Below are 24,181 nucleotides of genomic sequence, written 5' to 3'. Positions count from 1 at the left end.
TATGGAGCGATGAGACACGCATATCCATCTTTGGCAGCGACGGTGTCCGCTACGTTCGACGACGACCTGGAGAGGACTGGTTGTCAGAGGGTACAGTACCCACCATGAAGCCTCCTCTGAGTGTTATGGTAGGGGGCTGCGTGTCCAGAGATGCAGGTGGTCGGCTGCAGGTAATTGAAGGAACAGTTAATGCTGAAAAGTACATCAAGGAAGTCCTTCAGCCTAAACTCATTCCTTCGGCACACGATGTATTTGGTGAAGGGACACCGTTTATTTTAAGATGGAGCCTCATGCCATACAGCTAAAAAATGTCTCTCTTGGTTCAAGGACAAAAATGTCCAGCTATTGAATTGGCCAGGAAACAGCCCAGATCTCAATCCTATTGAGAATCTCTGGGCTCGGCTCAAAAGAGCGGTGTCAAAACAGCGGGCTTCACACAAGCAGGAACTCATTGCAGCCATCATCAAATCATGGCTTCATATCATCACACCATCTGATTTACACAAACTGGTAGATAGCATGCCAAGTAGATGCCAGGCAGTCATCAAGGCCGAGGGCTATCCAACTGAGTATTAACATTTAGTGTTAGATATGAAAACAGGACAAATCAATGGCTTTTCTCCCACAGTCATCTGAGTGACAATAGTGTCCAATTTGTTGACAAATGAACAAATTTCCAGCTAATATTGTGTTTCTATATGAGATTTTATTTCTACTTAAAAACTTTACTGTGAAATCAAAAACATTCATGAAATTAGTATTTGTATTGGCAAAATGCTAAAAATTCATAAATCTTGGGGCTGTTGCCTCAATTTTGGCCACTAGTGTATAGAGTTCCTCAGTATATGTATATGTTGTCCCCCATCACCTTTTTCATCTCTCCTTACAAGTATGCCTTGTATCTTAATTAAAACATGGTAGTAAGTAGCATATTAAACCCTTTTATAATGGGTAGTGTAGAATGGCTGCATATTTCAGGGTTATGCGCTCCTGAGGACTCATTAGTGCTGCCCTCCTCAGGCGAAACCTGGTTGTGATATAATATGGGGCTAGCCGGTCTCACCTACCAGTTTGGGTCACAAACCCTTTTTCGTTTGCTTTGATGTTTTACTCATTGTTTATTACGTTTACACCCCAAATCTCTCCTAATCCTGGAGATCAAACCTATGAAAGCAATTTATGAATGATCGTAACACCTCTATGAAGGGTAATTATCATCTCCTTCATAAATATACATTTATATGTATAAATACATATGTGGTCAATGCATAGTACTGGCACATGACTTATCACTTTCCAGGACCTTACAAAGCACCAGGAACATTCATAAGAAGCGGAGGTGAAGAAATTCTGGCAACTTAATAGGAAAGGATTCTTTACAGTTAGAGCAGTCAGACTGTGGAATGCCAACCACAAGATATAGTAATGGCAGATAGCATAACAGCATTTATAGAAGGGCTGGATACTTTTTTAACAAAACATGACATTGTGGGTTATAAATAATCTAGTAATAGAAAATGTATAACTTTGGAGATAGACCAAGGACATTAAAGTTAAAACTTTTTCAACCTATGTAACTATGCAAGTATGCAGAATGCACATTAGGAAAATGCTTGAAATGCAATTCCCTATAATATTATTTTACAAGTAATTTCCTCTTAATTTTCCGCTTTGTAAAGTGCTATTTATAAGCCCAATCTATGGATCTAAAAAGTGCAAAACACTCCTGAAACACTTGTACGTATGTTCTATAATCTTTATTTCTTATGGTGCCTAAGGGAAGCCGTAATGATAAGACTCCTGCTTGGTAACAAGTGCAGTTATTTGCCTCCATAATGAAAGTGAATTACCAATGATGAAAGGGTTAATACTTGGACCCTGCATCAGTAATAGCCCTTGTAGTAACCATGACAACTATTGTGAGGGCATAAACAAGTGTCATAAAGAAGATTCCATAAAAGAATGCCGCGCTGCCATGATCAGCGCCATTACTGATGATGCGCCTCAGGACCTTGAGCTTGACCACCCCACGTAATGTGCCAATGTTGGTGTAATTTGGAGGTTCTAGCAGGGAAAGGGGTTGTCTTCTTAGACACCCCGGGGGGAAGGGAAGGTAACAGAGGGGGGGTCCCCAAAACAGGATCCCCTTCTGTTACTATGTACAAAGAGCTGGTCTTCTTTGGGAGTTCATGGATGGATCGTTGACTTTAATGGGTGATAAATTGGGAGGGGGAGGGGATACGCATCCTATTAGGGGTTATCCATAATGAGCAACCCCTGTAACCAAGTACCCAACATCTTGAGAGACGGAGCTGGATCTGTAAGGGAGAAGTGGTAGATCCACCTGGGAAATCAGATCAACTAAATTCGTTCCAGCAATAAATGTGGTGACAGATATCGCAGCCAGATCTCTCCCACATCCAGTTTATCACATTAATAGTCTATATTTGTTATGTCGTTCTCTGTAAATATGTAGAAATTCTAAAACTCCGTCATATATCGGCACTAACTCTCTAAGCCCAAGGGAAGGGCAGCCCTCCAGCCATGGTTCCCTAGAGGTTTCCTCCACAGGGGGTTTTCCTCTCCTGAGCGCTGGAGGGTGACTCTTCGTGAGTCGAGGGTTGTGCCATTTTCGGTGTCATGTAAATTTAAATAAAGTTGAGAACGTTTGACACCTAATTGCAATGATTTGTGTATTTATTTTGTATGTGTCTGATTCATTTTGTTTGGGAGTCGGGGTCCATCACACATCACTGAGTCATACGTCTGGACATCTGCCGCCAGAAATTTTGCTCCAGGGGTTGCCCCTGCTCTGGGGAGTTTGATGGAGCAGAGAAGACAAGAATTACAGAACTCATCTTCAGAATAAGGACTTCTATTACAGTACTACAAGCAGCTTCCTCACCTCATTCACACAGTGAGTATTTTGGGCACTAATTTACATCAGTATTTGTAAGCTGAAAACCAGAGGGGAACAAACACAGTGAAAAATAGTAACTGAAACACTTTCACCTCTTCTGTTTTGGATCCACTCCTGGCGTCTGCTAACAAATACTGATGCAAAATATCGCCATGGAAGTTCCCTAAATTCTTACTGACTGATTTGACTGTTTGAGTAGCAGTCAAGCAACAGAGGTTGCAAGCGTTAAAGGAGTTTTCTGGTATCAAAAACCCCTGTCCCCCTTGCCATTTTTCTCTATCCTGAACCTGTGCTTCCTGCCCTGATCTCAGACTGTCTGACCTAGTCCTTGTCTTCGCTCTCCTGAGTCTGGTACCCTGGTACCTCCGGAATGCTGCTGCAGTCCCGGGAACTGCACTGAAGTGGTACCTGGTGTCTACCGGCGGCCCAGTCTATCCTCACCACCAGAGGTTCTAGTGGAGACCCAGTAGACACCTAGTCACAACCCTCCCGTGGGGCAGTGGGTCCATATCCACCAGGGTTACACCCACATAGCAAATGTGGTACCAATATTCAAGAAGGGGATAACATCTGAGCCTGGAATTTATAGGTTGGTAAGTTTAACTTGTACTGTGGGCAACAACTTTGAGGGTTTTCTAAGAGATACTAACCTGGAGCACCTCAATAAGAATAACCTAAACATATGATTATGAGGGATCTGTCCTGCAAACTAATCTGAAAAGATTCTATGGGGAGGTAAGTTCAGGTTGGACCAGGGAAACTTAGTGGATGTTGTCTATCTGGACTTTTCAAAGGCATTTGATACGGTGCCATACAACAGGTTGGTACATAAAAATGTTCAATATATTATATGGTAAACTTGCTCCACGAAAGAACAAGTCCTTGTGTGGTTGATGGAAAAATCAAGGAAAATATCAGTGATGCGGTCGTTACCTCTTGACAGCTCCATTTCGTACTTGTTCTCTAGTCCCTCCATGGCCACGGTGATAAAAAATTCCCTGAAAAGCTCATTATTCTAATAAAAAAAATACAAAGTAAGGAGCTGACACAAAGGAGAGCAGACAGCTCGTATGTCGGAATAAGCAATTGCAGTTACCGTAATTTTCTCAAAGACGGTGCCATTAATCACTATGTCGTACGCCGTGCAGCTGCCTCCACCTGTAGGACAAAGTGCACCAGGACTTAGATACTTTGCGGTGCCGACTCAATCCATTGACCTTAGTAGGGCTGCTATGAATAAGTGGTATAAGTTCTTAAAGGGGAATCCAAGTAGTGGACAATCCCTCTAAGTCCCAAATCTAAACCAAAAAAGTTCAAAAGTCAACAACAAGATGTCAAACTTTATTCCGCAGACTGGAAGTGGACCTACCAGAACCTGTGGAGATGGCACCTTTGACCATTGAGGATTAGTAAGTTGTAATACTTGCTATTTTAACCCCTTTAAGGATATCTCTGGACTATCCCTTTAAAAAAAGAAGCGCTGTATTAAAAAAAAACGTACTATTATCAACTTCAACGTGGGGCTCTCCAAGGCTCATGGGGACTCGATAGCCGGAGGGATCATCAGATTCCAGGATGCTGACTAACTCCTGCTCCGTCAGGTCCGGGGCCGCTGGGATCTGGTTCGACTTGCAGATGTTAATAAAGATTTTGGTATTTTTGGATGTGCGAGTTTTAATGCAGAAACCTAACACAGAAATAAAAACAAAAAGTGAACAAAAACACAATAAAATCGGCAAAAGCCAAGCAGCATTTACATGTAATCAACTGCATAAGAAATTATGTGACCCCCCACGTTGGTTGCATCATGTGACCATTGCAGTCAATAAGACCCCACTGCCCCACTGTGGTATCTGTCACATAATATGCACAAAGTAATCTGGATAATAATCAGAGGACGCCCATCTCACCCGGCTGGGGTCTGATCTCTCTGCTTTCTGGTAAGATCGGTATTCTGCTCTGTATCTCCTGTTTGGCCTGAAATGAGACAACAAGTGAGAATCAGTGAGTAACATGAACAGGATGGTTCTGCAAACTGATTTTTCCTGCACCAAAATAGTACAACTGTGAGGGGTCTAAAGCCAACAATACACATTAGGTAAATGTTGGAGACTGCCGCGCCCCCGGCAGCTGACGGAGGAGACATTCACCCGGTGATTGCTGGCCTCTCCAATTCATCTTCGTACCTTCATCAGCATCTGTTCATACAGCGCTTCCTCCATGTTTGTGTTCATTTCTGCAGACAGCAGCGACTTGTCAGACGCCATTTTTTCGGTCAAAGACAGAAGCTCAGGGATCTTGTTTTATAAGAGAAAACCTGAAAAATGAAAATATGTATTAATCTTCTCCACAGACAACGACAGGGGGAGAGTGCGGGAGCCTGACAGCCGACGACATGAGGGGGTGCGGGAGCCTGACAGCCCACGACACGAGGGAGGGGGCGCGGGAGCCCGACAGCCCACGGCACGAGGGGGTGCGGGAGCCCGACAGCCCACGACAAGAGGGGGTGCGGGAGCCTGGCAGCCGACGACATGAGGGGGTGCGGGAGCCTGACAGCCCTTGACACGAGGGGGTGCGGGAGCCTGGCAGCCCACGACAAGAGGGGGTGCGGGAGCCTGACAGCCCACGACACGAGGGGGTGCGGGAGCCTGACAGCCCACGACACGAGGGGGTGCGGGAGCCTGACAGCCCACGACACGACGGGGGGCGGGTGCCTGACAGCCCTCGACGCGAGGGGGTGCGGGAGCCTGACAGCCCACGACACGATGGGGTGCGGGAGCCTGGCAGCCCACGACACGAGGGGGTGCGGGAGCCTGGCAGCCCACGACACGAGGGGGTGCGGGAGCCTGACAGCCCTCGACACGAGGGGATGCGGGAGCCTGGCAGCCCACGACACGAGGGGGTGCGGGAGCCTGACAGCCCATGACACGAGGGGATGCGGGAGCCCGACAGCCCACGACACGAGGGGGTGCGGGAGCCCGACAGCCCACGACACGAGGGGTGCGGGAGCCCCGACAGCCCATGACACAAGGGGGTGCGGGAGCCTGACAGCCCACGACATGAAGGGGTGCGGGAGCCTGACAGCCCACGACACGAGGGGGTGCGGGAGCCTGGCAGCCCACGACACGAGGGGTGCGGGAGCCCCGACAGCCCATGACACAAGGGGGTGCGGGAGCCTGACAGCCCACGACATGAAGGGGTGCGGGAGCCTGACAGCCCACGACACGAGGGGGTGCGGGAGCCTGGCAGCCCACTACACGAGGGGGTGCGGGAGCCTGGCAGCCCACGACACGAGGGGGTGCGAGACCCTGACAGCCCACGAAACGAGGGGGTGCGAGACCCTGACAGCCCACGAAACGAGGGGGTGCGAGACCCTGACAGCCCACGAAACGAGGGGGTGCGGGAGCCTGACAGCCCACGACACGAGAGTGTGCGGGAGCCTGACAGCCCACGACATGAGAGGGTGCGGGAGCCTGACAGCCCACGACATGAGGGGGTGCGAGACCCTGACAATATTGGGAGTGGGATTCTGCACACCTACAGCTAGCTACTTATTGTCCTGAATGTAGTAATCACCTTGGCACATTCCCATCTTCTTACCTGTAGTGCAGACACCAAACACCACTACTCTGACTGCAATCACCCAGCTACAGCGTCACCACGCCTCAGCAGCAGGGGAGCGTCTAGATTGGAGTTGATTTCTTGAGGGGGAGGAGTGATTTCATGGAATCATGATGTCACCGGAAGGGGCGGGGCCTTCTCAGTCCAGTGGACACTATTCCACCTGCAGCTGCAGCAGTGCGCACATTGTGCCGGGACAGGAGGACTGGTGATGAGGAGCTCGTGTTCTGCGTTGTGCTGTGAGGACTGAGGCGGGGAGAACACAATATTAATTATAATAATTTTTTTTAGGCTGTGTGCCCACTATGCGTTTTTTAAGCGTTTCCGCGGTGGCAATTCCGCTGCAGAAACGCTTAAAAACGCTTGGTAGAAGGTCGGCCATGTTCCCCAATGATAATCCGCATGTGCTGTACACATGCTGTGTAAATTTCCGCTGCGGATTATCATTGCGGAAAAATCCGCTGCACTACCAATTATTTTGCGGAAGCACGGCGCTTTCGCCGCCATTGACTTGCATTAGAACACATGGAATCCGCATCACTGGATCTGTACATGCAGAATCCATGCGCTTCAATGTGCGGATGGTACCCGGGTTTGGAGAAGAGGAGACTGTCCTCCGGACCCGGGTACCATAGCACCTGTAAAAAAAGAATAAAATAAAAAATAAATATTATACTTACCTTCTGATGGCCCCCGGTGTCTTTATCCGATGCGTCCTGGCTTGCCAGCAGCTCGCGATGGTCTTCAAAGGACCTGCCATGACGTCATTTAGTCATGTGACGGGTCACGCGACCGCTGACGTCGGCAGGCCATCAGAAGGTAATTATATATTTATTTTTTACCATTCTTTTATGGTCACACTATATAAATCCATGCCGGTTGCATGTATTTATATAGTGTGACCAAGTTGTCAAGCACTTTCCAAGTGATGCTAAAATCGCTTGTCAACCCGCATGCGGAAATGCAAGTGAAGAACGCTTCACATCAGCAAGTCCCAGGCAGGAAAAAAGGATGTACAATCCGCATGTACAATCCGCATGTACAATCCACATGCGTTTTTTCTGCCAGGGAGACGCGGAAACGCTCAAAAAAAATCCGGAGCATTTCTGCATCGTGGGCACATAGCCTTACATTAATTGTATGACTCAATATTGAGCACACGTAACCATCTATACACAGCTGAAGGCCGCACGTAGCCATCTATACACAGCAGGAGGCCGCACGTAGCCATCTATACACAGCGGGAGGCCGCACGTAGCCATCTATACACAGCGGGAGGCCGCACGTAGCCATCTATACACAGCGGGAGGCCGCACGTAGCCATCTATACACAGCGGGAGGCCGCACGTAGCCATCTATACACAGCGGGAGGCCGCACGGCGCCATCTATACACAGCGGGAGGCCACACGGCGCCACCTATACACAGCGGGAGGCCCACAGCGCCCCCCCCAGAGAGAGCAGGAGGCCGCACGGCGCAATCTATACACAGCGGGAGGCCGCACAGCGCCCCCCCCACAGAGACAGCAGGAGGCCGCACGGCGCCATCTATACTCAGCAGGAGGCCGCACGGCGCCCCCGACCCCAAAGACAGCAGGAGGCCGCACGGCGCCATCTATACTCAGCAGGAGGCAGCACGGCGTCACCTATACACAGCGGGAGGCCGCACGGCGCCACCTATACACAGCGGGAGGCCGCACGGCGCCACCTATACACAGCGGGAGGCCGCACGGCGCCACCTATACACAGCGGGAGGCAGCACGGCGCAACCTATACACAGCGGGAGGCCGCACGGCGCCACCTATACACAGCGGGAGGCGCCACCTATACACAGCGGGAGGCCGCACGGCGCCACCTATGCACAGCGGGCGGCGCCACCTATACACAGAGGGAGGCCGCACGGCGCCACCTATACACAGCGGGAGGCCCCACGGCGCCACCTATAAACAGCGGAAGGCCGCACGATGCCATCTATACACAGGGGGCCGCACAATGCCATCTATACACAGCGGGAGGCCGCACGGCGCCATCTATACACAGCGGGAGGCTGCACGGCGCCATATATACACAGCGGGAGGCTGCACGGCGCCCCCCCCCCAGAGACAGCAGTAGGCCGCACGGCGCCATCTATACACAGCGGGAGGCTGCAGCACGGCGCCTCCCCCAGAGACAGCAGGGGGCCGCACGGCGCCATCTATACACAGCGGGAGGCCGCACGGCGCCATCTATACTCAGCAGGAGGCAGCACGGCGTCACCTATACACAGCGGGAGGCCGCACGGCGCCACCTATACACAGCGGGCGGCCGCACGGCGCCACCTATACACAGCGGGAGGCCGCACGGCGCCACCTATACACAGCGGGAGGCAGCACGGCGCCACCTATACACAGCGGGAGGCCGCACGGCGCCACCTATACACGGCGGGAAGCGCCACCTATACACAGCGGGAGGCCGCACGGCGCCACCTATGCACAGCGGGCGGCGCCACCTATACACAGAGGGAGGCCGCACGGCGCCACCTATACACAGCGGGAGGCTGCACGGCACCCCCCCCCCAGAGACAGCAGTAGGCCGCACGGCGCCATCTATACACAGCGGGAGGCCGCACGGCGCCTCCCCCAGAGACAGCAGGGGGCCGCACGGCGCCATCTATACACAGCGGGAGGCCGCACGGCGCCCCCCCAGAGACAGCAGGAGGCCGCACGGCGCCATCTATACTCAGCAGGAGGCCGCACGCAGTCACGCACACACAAACATATACATACACGCATAAACACATTTGAAACACAAAAATACATATAAACAGACATCACACAATGACATCTGCCTGCACACACACACACATACATACATATACATACACACACACACACACTCACCATCCCCCGACTCGGCTCCAGCTCTTTTCCGGTGCAGCACTGCAGGCCGGGTGCACACTGCGTGACGTCACAGCTAGGAGACACGGCCGTGCACAGGGCCGTGTCTCCTAGCAGTGACGCGGCCGGGCCAGCACAGGGAAGTTAACTGCTGCAGTGCTGGCCCGGCCGAAGAAGCAGCGGCTGTGTGCCGCTGCTGGGGGAGCGATCCTTGGGCCCCCCCCCCACTGTCTGCCGGTATGTGCCGTGGCGCCGCACATATAATAAGGACAATCTGGCCATAGACACCCCGGAGCCCCGGGCCCCCTGGAGGTTCGGGGCCCCGGGCGGTAGCCCAGATCGTCCTCATTATAATCCGCCTATGCTTATATACATGTAACACTCACTACCCCCTATTCCTGTGTATTGCTGTAATATATAACCTATACTCGTTATCCATCATTATAAATTAAGAAGATTTTCCACTTTATCTGATATATCCACACTCAATCAGTAGATTAGATGTCTGCTGAAGAGGCAATACACATGAACGTCTCCACATCATCCTCCCCGACTGTATCTATATGTGCCACGTGACCCCCGATCAAGTGTCTCCATCACGTGCTCTCAGCATCACAGGTCACATAGTTTCCTCGTAGCGTTGGTGCGCGTTGTGTATCGAGCCACGCCTCCTCAGCACCCATTGGTTGGTGGAGACATACCTCCATCCTGATTGGCTATAGTTGGCCGTTTAACTCTTAGCTCTTTCCGAATGATGCCACCCCCTGACGAAGACAAGAAGCCGAAACATACATCGGGTGGACGCCAATCAGGAGTGGGATCTGCATCTGCTATAGCGCGAGTACAATGCACATGTGGTCACCTTTTTTATAAACGCTTAAAGTGGATACAAATACATATCTGTCAACAGCACATATGCCCAAGTCAGTGCACTACTCTCTACAGCAGAGGTCCCCAACCGCCGGTCCGCGGACCAGAACCGGGCCGTTGGGGTTTTTCAGCCGGTCCGCAGCGCCGCTGACAGTTGTAGAGGATCAGCAGAGAGAAAGCCAGCATGTGATCAGTAGCCTATAAGAAAAGAGGAGGAGGGACTGGCAGTGAATAGATAATTAGCCATGCGGCCCTACTCGCAGAATGTGCTCAGGCAGGAGCAGGGACAAGCAGGTCATGTGTGTCCAGCGCTCCTTCCCCTCCTGCTAGCTGCGAGTTGGAGGGGGAGGGGCTCTGGATGCTAATGGGCAGCTAGATATGACGTCAGGTGTCCCACCCTTATGACTCCTGAAGCTGTGTTCTGGTGTCGTGCGGCCCAGCAGCAGATTTTCTGGTTAAAGTGAAAAAAGCAAATAACAGTGAAAATTCATAGCAGCAGTGGCTGTGTCCAGTAGCAGTAGTAGTGGTCATCATCATCAGATGGGACCTAGATGGGATCGTCTTGTTGCAGGAAAACAAGCCCAGTGCTCCCACTGATCCAGGGAAACAAGCCTGGTGCTCCCACTCATTCTGAACCTATGGTAAGTTGAATCACATTCTCATTATAAATGTCATAATTATATGATAAGTATGCACTAAGCTCCACCCCTCCATAACCCCACCCACATATGACCAAAGCCCCGCCCCCACCGGGCCATTGAAAACTGGTCTTGCTTAAAGCGGGTCCCTGGTGCAAAAAAGTTTGCCGACCACTGCTCTACAGGATTCACACCGACCTCCAAATAATAAGGGACCAGCCCTTGTATATATACATACACAGGTGCATCTCACTAAAATAGAATATCATCAAAAAGTTACTTTATTTCAGTTCTTCAATATAAAAAAAGTGAAACTCGTATAGCCATAATCATCAGCATTAACAGAAATAAACAATAACTGTTTGATTATATTCTAATTTAGTGAGAAACACCTGTATTTGTTCACATATGAGATATATAATTTATGTAGATTTATTCTTTGGAGGCACTTGCACTTTATGTAAAGTTTATGATAATTAAACAATCATATGTACAGATATATCTAACTAATAATATGTATATATATTTTTATATACTGGATTAATTTGTGGCTTGATTCTCTGTATTATCCCTTTGCTGTTCTAATCATGATCCATTCCCACTGGTGTTAATTGTAATTCCTGTCTCGACGTCCCCTTTGCGTATAGTTTTTAATTCCCCCCCTTTTTCTGCATTTCCTCCTCTTCCACCTGGTTATCAATATAATAATTATTAGCATCACCCACATGCCTGGACTCTTCTGGTCGATGTCTCCTTTCTGCTATACACTAGAGTGGTATACTATGTGCACAGATACATGGAGTGCCATATACTTCTCAGGAGGTGCGCAGCGTCCATCTCCTCACCGCACAGGCCCACAAGCTCCTCTCCGGCAGGAAGAAGATGCATTCAGGCGGCTCCTACCACTGCAGCAGACGGCAGTGCACAAGTATACAGGGTGCAGTGTGGATGTGTCTGCACCACTGGGATGTGGCCGACCTGCATGTATACATATGCCCCTCTGCAGGGGCGGACTGGCCCACCGGAGGATCGGGAAAACCCCCGGGTCCCGATGGCCCCGCCCCCTACCCCCCTGGGCCCTGTACAGAGAACAGAGGGCCCCCCCCCGGTTCGCAGCACTGCCGATATGATTAGTGATGGGCCCTCTGCCTCCTCTGCGCAGCGCGACACTGCCGGCGCGTGCGCAGGAGGTCAGTCTCAGGGTGATGACGTCATTGTCCTGGGACTGCTTCCTGTGCGCGCTGTGGAGCACGGACCCTGCGTCGCTCCAGGCAGCGGCTGCAGCTCATCTCGACGCGTCAGTATGAAACGGGGAGGGGTGGGGAGAAGGGATAGGGGGGAGGGGTGACTGGGAGGACCCCTGGCCGAGGCTGGCAGTAAATACTACTGGGCAATGGGCATGATTATCATCATGCCCATTGCCCAGCATGTCCTGCTGCCAGCCTCTGGTTACTGGTACTATGCCCAGCAGCATGTACTATCACCAGGGGCTGGCAGGACATAGTGGGTGGGCATGATAGTACCAAGGAGGCTGGCAGGACATACTAGGCATGAATCATGCCCAGCATGTCCTGCCAGCCACTGGTGGTACCATTATGCATGCCCATTGCCCAGCCACTGGTGGTGTGGTACTATCATGCTAGTACTAACACCAGTGGCTGGCTGGCAGGACATGCCATGTGAGCTTGAATGCTAATACCACAGAGGCTGGCAGTACATACTGGGCAATGGGCATGATAGTACCACCAGTAGACTGACTAGGCGGTCTCCAGGGCTCCGTCTCCCCTTCTCGCTGCTGTTAGGCTGGGTTATCATTGCGTTTATGCTGTGCGTTACAACGCATCCGTTGTAAATCAGCGCAGACGCAATGTACTGTAGACTTGCATAGCAAAAATAGGCATGTGTTTGAAAGTATGCATTATTTGCAACGCACAGCAAAACATGGTCGGCGGCTGGAGGCCAGCTGAGCACTTCTCTGACAACTGTGCTCTAGTGTCATTCTGTGCCTGCTCATCTCTGATATTTGTCTGATGGCAAAGATGTAGCAGAGCTGGAGACAGAAGATCCGTGGATTACGTCAGAGCGAGGATTTTGTTTTTAATTAAAGATGGAGTCCCTACATGTGTTTTGTGTTTTATTTTTATTAAAAAAAAAATTCTGTGTTGTGTTTTTTTCTGTTTACTGGAAATTCATGGTGGCCATGTCTAGTTTGGCGTGACTCCATGAATTTCAGGCTTAGTTCCAGCTGATAATACAAAGCTGGTATTAACCCCATTATTACCCAGCGTGCCACCCCCCACCAGGGCCATTGGAAGAGCCGGATAAAGTGCCTGGAAATGGCGCTACGATGAATGCGCCAATTCCAGGGGTGGCTGCAGGCTGCCATTTTCAGCGTGGGGGGCCCAGAATGCTTGGGCCTTACCATGCTGAGAATCCAAGCCCCCAGCCCCCCCGATCAAAATATGGCGGGAGCCCACGCATTTTTTTTTTTTAATTATTTTTTTAAATAATTAAAAAAAAACATTGGGCTTTCCTGACTTTTGATCGCCAGTCAAGGTAAAACCAGGCAGATAAAGCAGACAGCTGCGGGCTGCCACCTCTATCTGCGCTGAGAATCAAAATTTCTGCAGAGTGCTATGTCATTTTTGTTTTATTATTTATTTATTTTCACACTTCTATATGTGTGACAGTCCCAACAGCCAATCACAGACGCTGACACAGAGAATGGGCGTCTGTGACTGGCTGGGGGCTGGGATTCGCAGCATGGTAAGGCCCATGCGTTCTTGGCCCTCCACGCTGAAAATCGCAGCCCACAGCCACCCCTGAAAATGGCGCATTCATCATGGCACCATTTCCAGGTGCTTTACCCGGCTCTTCCAGCGGCCCTGGTGGTGAGTGGCAACCTGGGTAATAATAGGGTTAGTACCAGGCCATTTTTGCCTTATCAGCTGGTACTAAGCCCGAAATTCATGGTTTCACGCCAAATTAGACATAGCCACCATCAATTTCTAGTAAACAGAAAAAAAAAAGACAGAATTTTTTTTTTTTATTATTAAAAATAAAACACATTTAGGGACTCCATCTTTAATAAAGAAAAATCCTCACTCCCAACGGAATCCATAGGTCTTCTGTCTTCATCTCTCTTAGATCTTTGCCATCAGACAAATATGTCTGCTGACAGATGAGCAGGCACAGAATGACACTGGAGCACTGTTACTGTGTAGTGCAGTGCTATGTTTCTTTTTTTGTCATTTCATGCAGTGTAGAAATCTTGGGAAAAGTGTGGATTGTGCTCTGGAAGTGATCAGTTATAGCTAACTAGGTTATTTTCTGCAGAGATAAGTCCTGTATAGAAGATATGATATATCGGTCTGCAGTTAAAGAACTTCACCTAGAGACATCACTGGTGAGTATGTGTATTACCTATACACACACACTGACACTATATACAGAGCGCCTGTGTATAATGTCACTGGTGATCACTGTATTACCTGTACACTGACACTATATACAGAGCTCCTGTGTATAATGTCACTAGTGATCCCTGTATTTCCTATACACACACACACTGACACTATATACAGAGCTGTGCATAATGTCACTGGTGATCCCTGTATTACCTGTACACTGACACCATACACAGAGCTCCTGTGTATAATGTCACTGGTGATCACTATATTACCTGTACACTGACACTATATACAGAGCTCCTGTGTATAATGTCACTGGTGATCACTATATTACCTGTACACTGACACTATATACAGAGCTCCTGTGCATAATGTCACTGGTGATCACTATATTACCTGTACACTGACACTATATACAGAGCTCCTGTGCATAATGTCACTGGTGATCACTATATTACCTGTACACTGACACTATATACAGAGCTCCTATGCATAATGTCACTGGTGATCACTATATTACCTGTACACTGACACTATATACAGAGCTCCTGTGTATAATGTCACTGGTGATCCCTGTATTTCCTGTACACTGACACTATATACAGAGCTCCTATGTATAATGTCACTGGTGATCACTATATTACCTATACACTATATACAGAGCTCCTGTGTATAATGTCACTGGTGATCACTGTATTACCTATACACTATATACACAGCTCCTGTGTATAATGTCACTGGTGATCAATGTATTACCTGTACACTGACACTATATCCAGAGCTCCTGTGTATAATGTCACTGGTGATCCCTGTATTTCCTGTACACTGACACTATATACAGAGCTCCTATGTATAATGTCACTGGTGATCACTATATTACCTATACACTATATACAGAGCTCCTGTGTATAATGTCACTGGTGATCACTGTATTACCTATACACTATATACACAGCTCCTGTGTATTATGTCACTGGTGATCAATGTATTACCTGTACACTGACACTATATACAGAGCTCCTGTGTATAATGTCACTGATGATCACTGTATTACCTCTACACTGACACTATACACAGAGCTCCTGTGTATAATGTCACTGATAATCTCTACATTATCTGTACACTGACTCTATATACAGAGCTTTTTTACATTTTCATTATCAGTCACTATCTGGTGCCATTATGTGCCATGGTCATGGCGTGGCGGTATTTGTCCCTTGTATGTGGTATTATTCAGACAGTCACTATGTGGTGGTAATATGTGGTCTCATGGTGTGGCAGTATATATACCTTGTACTTGGTAGTATTTGATCACTATGTGGTGGTATGTGTTCTGGTCATGGTGTGGCGGTATTTCTCTTTTCTATATGGTATTATTAGTCTAGGTATAGTGGATTGTTGTCAGTCATTTGTTTTTTCGGATATTAAGAATGGGAACATTCTTTATTTGCAATACATATTAAATACTTGGATGTTTAACCTCTCCCTGTGTTGTGACTACTACACAGCAGCAGAGATTTATTGGTTAATAAAGTTGATTCATTTTGAAAGAGTTTGTGGACTTATGTTATTCCTATATACGGTAACTGCATGGTGCTGGTGGGCCCCAAGATTGATTTTTTCCTGGTGGGCCCCAGGTACTCCAGTCCAGCGCTGGTCCCAGACAGTTACCTCCTCATCTGTCCTGCTGCCGGCTGGGAGTCCTGTACAGTGCAGCATGTAGTGTGATGTGAATGCCACACTATGGAGATGCTGCTCCTACTACTGCCAAGTGAGGATCTCACCTCGCCAGTATGGTGCCCTCAGGAGCTCCCACAGGGCATCACAGGCCTTAGTATGAAGCAATACCACAAGTCTTCTAGTATTGCTTCATACTAAGGCCTGTGATGCCCTGTGAGAGCTCCCTGAGGAGGTGAGAGCCTCACCTCATACGGCCCCATGATCTCTATGTACGATCCCTGACTGGGCCCCATGATCTCTATGTACGATCCCTGACTGGGCCCCATGATCTCTATGTACGCCGCTAACTCGGCCCCATGATCTCTATGTACGCCGCTGACTGGGCCCCATGATCTCTATGTACACCGCTGACTGGGCCCCATGATCTCTATGTACTCCGCTGACTGGGCCCCATGATCTCTATGTACGATCCCTGACTGGGCCCCATGATCTCTATGTACGATCCCTGACTGGGCCCCATGATCTCTATGTACGCCGCTAACTCGGCCCCATGATCTCTATGTACGCCGCTGACTGGGCCCCATGATCTCTATGTACGCCGCTGACTGGGCCCCATGATCTCTATGTACGCCGCTGACTGGGCCCCATGATCTCTATGTACGCCGCTGACTGGGCCCCATGATCTCTATGTACGCCGCTGACTGGGCCCCATGATCTCTTTGTACGCCGCTGACTGGGCCCCATGATCTCTATGTACACCGCTGACTGGGCCTCATGATCTCTATGTATGCCGCTGACTGGGCCCCATGATCTCTATGTACTCCGCTGACTGGGCCCCATGATCTCTATGTATGCCGCTGAGGGGGTCCATGATCTCTATGTACACCCCTAACCTGATTGGCCCCATGATCTCTATGTACGCCGCTTACTGGGCCCCATGATCTCTATGTACGCCGCTGACTGGGCCCCATGATCTCTATGTACACCCCTAGCCTGATTGGCCCCATGATTTCTGTATACGCCCCTGACTGAGCCACATGATTTCTATGTACGATCCCTGACTGGGCCCCATAATCTCTGATCTCTTATGATGTTTTTTTTTTATTAAAGATGGAGTCCCTAAATGTATTTTGCGTTTTATTTTTACTGTGTAGTGCGGCACTATGTTGCATTTTGTCATTTCATGCAGTGTAGAAATCTTGGGAAAAGTGTGGCTTGTGCTCTCGAAGTGATCAGTTATAGCTAACTATGTTATTTTCTGCAGAGATAAGTCCTGCATAGAAGATGTGATATATCGGTCTGCAGATAAAGAACTTCACCTAGAGACATCACTGGTGAGTATGTGTATTACCTATACACACACACTGACACTATATACAGAGCTCCTGTGCATAATGTCACTGGTGATCACTGTATTACCTGTACACTGACACTATATACAGAGCTCCTGTGTATAATGTCACTGGTGATCACTGTATTACCTGTACACTATATACAGAGCTCCTGTGTATAATATCAATGGTGATCATTGCATTACCTGTACACTGACACTATATACAGAGCTTCTGTGTATAATGTCACTGGTGATGACTGTATAACCTCTACACTATATACAGAGCTCCTATGCATAATGTCACTGGTGATCACTGTATAACCTGTACACTGACCCAATATACTGAGCTTTTTTACATTTTTATTATTTTAGCATTATTTGTCACTATGTGGTGGCATTATGTGCTTTGGTCATGACATGACGATATTTGTCCCTTCTATGTGGTATTATTCAGTCACTATGTGGTGGTAATATGTGGTCTCATGGTGTGTCAGTATTTATACCTTGTATCTGGTAGCATTTGATCACTATGTGGTGATATTATGTGCTTTGGTCATGGTGTGGCGGTATTTGTGCCTTGTATGTGGCATTATTTGGGCACTATGTGGTGGTAATATGTGATCTGGTCACGGTGTGGTGGTATTTCTGCCTTCTATCTGGTAATATTGGTCTTGGTAGAGTGGATTGTGGTTGGTCATTTGTTTTATCTGATATCAATAAGGGGAAACCTCTTTATTTCCAATAGATATTAAATACTTAGATGTTTAACCCCTCCCTGCCCTGTGACTATTACACAGCAGCAGAGATGCAGTTACAGAGGTTCACCAGAGAAAGCAAGTTGGCATTTGGTGAGATTTTCACCTCTGTATTTATAAGACAAAACCAGGAGTGGGTGAGAAATGCATAAAACATGACCTCGGATTGCTCCACTCCTGGTTTTGTCTTATAAATACAGAGGTAAAAATCTCACCAAATACTCAAAGTGCCACAATCTTCTGACAGTGCGGATTCCACCAATAAATAAGTGATCACCTTCCCAACCTGTGCATCGCTGATAACTTGTTTTCACCAATAAAAACCCTTTAATGCAAACTACAGTAATTGTACATCGCAGTTCTGGTGAGCGCACAGTGATGGGCAGGAGCCGCCAATATAATGGGTATAACGGCTAACTGGTATTTGCAAATAGCTGAAGGGTGGGTGGGCCCAGGTGGGCCCCTGGAGTCAATGTCCCTGGTGGGCCCCAGACACCCCAGTCCGGCTCTGCCCCCGACCCAGCCCGCCCCTGATTTGTCACGCGCGGACCCGAAGCGACTGTGCCCTGGCTACGTGAATCATATGTCCCATTTTGGTGCTCCTCACCATTTGCATGACACAGTCATGCATGCTTCTCTATCACCATAGCATGCTGCAAACAATCAGGATGGCTTCTGCTACATCTCTATATAAAAAGATAGTACATCTGTATTTCTATGATACGTAGAGTGGATGGAAATCATACATCTTGCTAATATTTATTATATTACATTCATCTGATGCTCTGTAGTAACAATGTAAATTAAATTGGCGACTTAGTGCAGTTCTATTACTATTAGTAAATGTGGCACCTTGTGTTCCACAGAATATCTGAATATTACCTGAATATTTAATCTCAGCTAATGTTCATTTATCTCTTAAATATCATTGGTCAGATGCTGATCACATGACCAGTGGTGGTGCATGCATGATGATTCCATATGAAGTGCACTGAGTGACAGTTGGAAGTGACAGTTGGAATTGACCAACAACAGTGGAGGAGATGTCGGCTAACTCTAAGCAAAGCAATAATATGGATATAAAAGAGGAGGAGATTGTGGTGAGCAGAGAAAGAGTGAAGACACGAAGACCTTCCCATGACACATCTGATGATGAGAGGAAGTCTTCAGTCAACAGGACAAAGCCACCAGTCCAGAAGAAAGAAGTAGAGGAGAACGTGGTGAGCAGAGAAAGAGTGAAGACACGAAGACCTTCCCATGACACATCTGATGATGAGAGGAAGTCTTCAGTCAACAGGACAAAACCACCAGTCCAGAAGAAAGAAGAAGTAGAGGAGAACGTGGTGAGGAGAGAAGGAGCGAAGAGACTAAGACCTTCCCATGACACATCTGATGATGAGAGGAAGTCTTCAGTCAACAGGACAAAACAACCAGTCCAGAAGAAAGAAGAAGTGGAAGAAAAGGAGAAGGTAGAAAGTCAGAAGATGGGAGCCAAGAAGAGAGGAGCCATCTTCATCTCATCAGGGGACAAAAAGGAGAAGAAAAGAAGAAGGATTACATTAGGACAGAAACCCATGGATCTAAAGCAGAAGGCTGAAGAAGCTGAAGGAAGCAGCGGTGTTCGGCCAGCCGGCTCCAAAAGCACAGTCTCTGATACCATCAAGAGGAGATTATTATTCCATCAAGTGCTTGGCCGGGGATGCTATGGAACGGTCCTGCTGGCGGAAGATTCATCTACCCGCAAACATTTTGCTGTTAAGATCATCGGCAAAAGAGCCCTGCTTGCTGACGGTGATGAGCGTGTGATGGTGGAGCGACGGGTTTTACAGCTGGCATCTGGGAGCCCCTTCCTTGTCCACGCAGACTTTGCATTCCAGACCAAGGTACAGTATTAATTGCTCGATATTAGGAAATGTCACACGTACCACACACTGCTCTGCCTCATGGACCCCACTGATATCATCTTACATTTCAATATAGCATGTCCCAAGGTAACCGCAGACAATAAGATGAATGTGATGACTATACACATGGGATATTGTGGCCCCTACTGTAATCAATAACATTTATGGCGGGGCTTGGTACATTGGGAATCATTTATTAAAACAGCCTTTTTGCTTACCCCAGCGAATCACAGAACAGCTTTTACTTTTCCAGGTCCGTTAAAACAACCTTAGCTGAGCTCTAATTGGTTAGTATGGGCAACTAGTTTTCTAGTGAGCAGATTTATTAATGAGGCCCAATGTACCCCGCTCTATAAATGATTGAAAATATTAGATGTCATCATAGAGGTCAATGAACTGTAGAAAATCACTTGCCCGGACCTCATGTTTCTAATTGGGTGACTGGTAATATTTGTATAATTTGCAGCATTAGCTGGGCATTATCTTGTGTGTAGGCATCATCGCCATGTAGTAGTCTCTAGCTCATTTCTTTGACACTGTAGAATTTTACATATTATTATCTTGTATAGACATGGGATTTCAGAATAGATTAAATGTATTTGTTATTCTTTGTTATTTCCTGGGTGACATTGTATTTTGTGTATACCATGTGGGGGACCCTGTGTACACTATATGTCAGGGCTATTGACTTTTGTGCACTTTATATACAATTTGAGAATGTGTTAATATTTTTGTATACAAGTATTATCTGTATCTTAAAGGCTTTTTTTAATTAATGTTGGGACATTTTTATGCACGTGCATCTACTTGTTTTTCATTGCCATGTTTTCTATGTATAAATATACTGGAATAAAGTACAAAATCCACTGTCTTGGAGTGAAATTTCTTCTAACCTCACCAAGTAATGAAAAAGATGGTATCATATTGACCAGGGGCGAGGTGGGCCAGAGGGGCACATGCACTCCAAGCCGGTGGCCAAGCAGCTGCTTCTTTACAGACTGCAGGGCGGCCCTGTCTCTTTCATTGTGTACATGTGCCAGCTGGGCATCTGCAGCCCAGAACAGCCGGCACAGGCCACGTTCTTATGCCTGCCGGAGAGAAGCTTCAGCCGCTGAGCAGTACGAGAGGGCAGACATCTTTGATTCTTGTAAGGCCACGACCCCACTATCAGTATTTGGTCAGTATTCGGTCAGTATTTTTTCACAGGAGTGGGAGACAAAACCAGGAGTTGGTGATAAATACAGAATTGGTGACTTGTTTCTATTATACCTTTTCTCTGATTGTTACTGACCTGGTTTTGGCTCCCACTCCTGAGAAAATATACTGACCAAATACTGATAGTGGGGCCGTGGCCTTAGCCTGAGCTCCGGATAGTGGTCAGGACAGGAGATTTATACTTTTTGTAGAGTGTGGAAGTGGCAGGACGCTGCTCACCTCCTGACAAGTCCAGGGCCAGATCCTGAATGTTATCTATGGTCGCTCTGCTGAGGATCAGAAAGATTTATTGTAGCAGATGGACCCTTCAAGCAGGTTGGGGTCGTGCTGTCAGTGTGAGATCATCGGCTCTCGATCTGTATGAATGTTCAAATCACATCGGACCTGAGATCGAGACACTTCAGACCTTACTATACAGACCCCTGCCCCAGACTGATCCTGCACCAGCTACAGGGCCAGAGCCGGCATAACCACCCATTGCACCAGGGCAAGTGCCAGGGCCCTGGGCAAGAGGGGGGGGCCCACTCACAGTTGGGGACACTGGAACGCTATTGGGCCTGTGAGTTGGGGGGGGCGGGAAACCCCCCCCCCGTGCTTTACGGTGTTTGAAATACTCACCTCTCGTCATACCCTGCTGGCCGCAGGTCCAGTCTCCTCTGTGTCTTCTGACTCTGTGACGTCTCAGTGTTGAAGAGACAGGACCTGTAGCCAGCAGGGTATGAGGAGAGGTGAGTATTTTATTTATTTTTTATGTATGGAGCCCATTCTCTATGGAGCATTATATGGGGCCCATTCTCTATGGAGCATTATATGGGGCCCATTCTCTATGGTGCATTATATGGGGCCCATTCTCTATGGAGCATTATATGGGGCCCATTATTCTGTATGGCATATTTCATGACGCCCATTATTCTGCATGGAGTAATATATGGGGTCAATTATGGTGTAATGAGCATTATATGGGGTTCATTATTCTGTATAGAGCATTATATGGGGCCTATTATTCTGTATGGAACATTATATGGGGTCCATTATTCAGTATGGAGCCCATTCTGTATAGAGGACTATGTGGTGCCCATAATACTGTATGGAGTACTATGTAGTGCCCATAATACTGTATGGAGTACTATGTAGTGCCCATAATACTGTACGGAGGACTATGTGGTGTCCATAATACTGTATGGACGACTATGTGGTGCCCATAATACTGTATGGAGGACTATAATGTACAGTCTAAAATGAAAACTTTTGAATCCCCCCATGACACGCCCCATGCACTGTGAGGATTCGCCGGTTTCTGAGCTATTATAGAATTTACAATAGATATCACTCATGTAATGAAGTACCGTATTTTTCGGACTATAAGATGCACCGGACCATAAGACGCACCTAGGTTTTAAAGGAGGAAAATAAAAACATTTAAGCCAAAAATGTGTTCATGATGCACTTTTAAGGGGGAGGGGGTCTTCTGCTGACACTGGTATAGGGGTAATGTCCCCCAATTCTGACAATATCCCCCATTCTGGTATATATGCCCCCCCCCCCTTTTATACGTAGTCCCCATCCCCATCCTGGTATGCATGGCACCCCTCATCCCTATCCCGGTATGCATGGCACCCCTCATCCCTATCCCGGTATGCATGGCACCCCTCATCCCTATCCCGGTATGCATGGCACCCCTCATCCCTATCCCGGTATGCATGGCACCCCTCATCCCTATCCCGGTATGCATGGCACCCCTCATCCCTATCCCGGTATGCATGGCACCCCTCATCCCTGTCCTGGTATGTATGGCACCTCTAATCCCCATCATGCTGCACATTGCCCCCTCAGCGTTACCCTGGTATGTATGGCCCCCCAGCGTTACCCTGGTATGTATGGCCCCCTCAGCCTTACCCTGGTATGTATGGCCCCCTCAGCCTTACCCTGGTATGTATGGCCCCTCAGCGTTACCGTGGTATGTATGGCCCCCTCATCCTTATCCTGGTATGCATGGTCCCCCTAATCCTTATCCTGGTATGCATGGTGCCCCTAATCCTTATCCTGGTATTCATGGTCCCCCTAATCCCCATCATGCTGCACATAAAAAAAAAAAAAAAAAACACTGATACTCACCTTTCTTCTTTCCTCCAGCGCTGCGTCCTGTCTGCCCGCACTGATCTCTCCATGTGAGCCGCGCATGATATGACTGCCATGCGTGGCTCACAAGAAGAGATCAGCTGCCAGAAGTCACTGCTCCCCATGCCGGGACTGTGTGCGCGGGGAGCAGTGACTTCACTCTCCTTCATAGCCGGCACACAACGTAGCTAACATTTTGGAGGGAAAAAAGTGCGTCTTATAGTCCGAAAAATAAGGTAAGTGAAATCTTTGGCATTGTACTATATCTATATTTCTCCGCCTTATCTGTGCATCATGAATTGTGGTATGTGTTAAAGGGGCCCACTGAGACTCTTTTGAGCCTACGAAAACCTGGAGCCGGCCCTGTACAGGACATCACAGATTATATCTATACTGCCATCTATACAATGTGATGTCTGGTAGTCGGTGCAGGATCAGTCCAGGGCATATATGATCTAATGTCAGTGCACAATAAAGTACATACTGTACATTGCTGACATACTGTGACTACAGACATCTGATCTTATACAGTATATATATTGCTGTATGTATATACATATATATGACTGTAGATACCACCAAAATGGAACAATAGGTGCTTATTGATGCTAAAATAAATATTGCAAAAATTAAAAGACAATTCTACAGAGTATAACATTGGAGGACCCCAAGTCACCAACTCATGAGTATCACATATATAGAGACATTAGTGAATATATATATATATATATACTAGATGGTGGCCCGATTCAAACGCATCGGGTATTCTAGAATATGAATGCGGTACACCGGGCGCAATCAGCACAGCGGTTTTAAATTTGGCGCCAATATCACTGATTGACC

Source organism: Phyllobates terribilis, unplaced genomic scaffold (assembly GCF_046119375.1).
Source record: "Phyllobates terribilis strain yellow unplaced genomic scaffold, ASM4611937v1 Scaffold_753__1_contigs__length_716433, whole genome shotgun sequence".
Classification (NCBI taxonomy): Eukaryota; Metazoa; Chordata; class Amphibia; order Anura; family Dendrobatidae; genus Phyllobates; species Phyllobates terribilis.
Note: the sequence above shows the minus strand (reverse complement) of the source record.